This window comes from Meleagris gallopavo, chromosome 1 (assembly GCF_000146605.3).
Source record: "Meleagris gallopavo isolate NT-WF06-2002-E0010 breed Aviagen turkey brand Nicholas breeding stock chromosome 1, Turkey_5.1, whole genome shotgun sequence".
NCBI lineage: Eukaryota > Metazoa > Chordata > Aves > Galliformes > Phasianidae > Meleagris > Meleagris gallopavo.
Window position 1 is genome coordinate 475,512 of NC_015011.2, and position 586 is coordinate 476,097.

Below are 586 nucleotides of genomic sequence, written 5' to 3' on the forward strand. Positions count from 1 at the left end.
GGGAGGGTCTGCGGGGGCTTTGGGACTTTTCTGAGAGGGCTTTGTGGCCTGTGTGAGGAGACTGAGGGGGGATGGGGTGGTCTGAGGAGGCGTTGGTGTCTTTTTGAGGGGGCTGGGGAGGATCTGAGGGCCCTTGGGGCCTGTGTGAGGAGACAGAGGGTGTTGGGGAGGGTGTGAGGGGGCCTCGAGGCCTCTTTGAGGGGGTGAGGTGAGTCTGAGGAGGCCTTGGGGCCTCTCTGAAGGGGGTAGGGTGGTCTGAAAGGGCGTTGGTGTCTTTTTGAGGGGGTAAGGAGGGTCTGAAGGGGCCTCAGAGTCTGTATGAGGAGGCTGAGGGAGCCTTGGAGCTTCTCTGAGCGGGATGGGGTGGTCTGAGGGGGCTTTGGTGTCTTTTTGAATGGGCTGGGGGGGATCTGAGGGGCTCTTGGGGCCTGTGTGAGGAAGTAGAGAGGGTTGGGGAGGTCTGAGGGGGCCTCAAGGCCTCTTTGAGGAGGCTGGGAGGGTCTATGGAGCTCTCAGTGCCTGTGTGAGGAGTCTGAGGGGGGCTGGAGGGGACCTTGGGGCCTCTTTAAGGGGTCTGGGGGGCCCT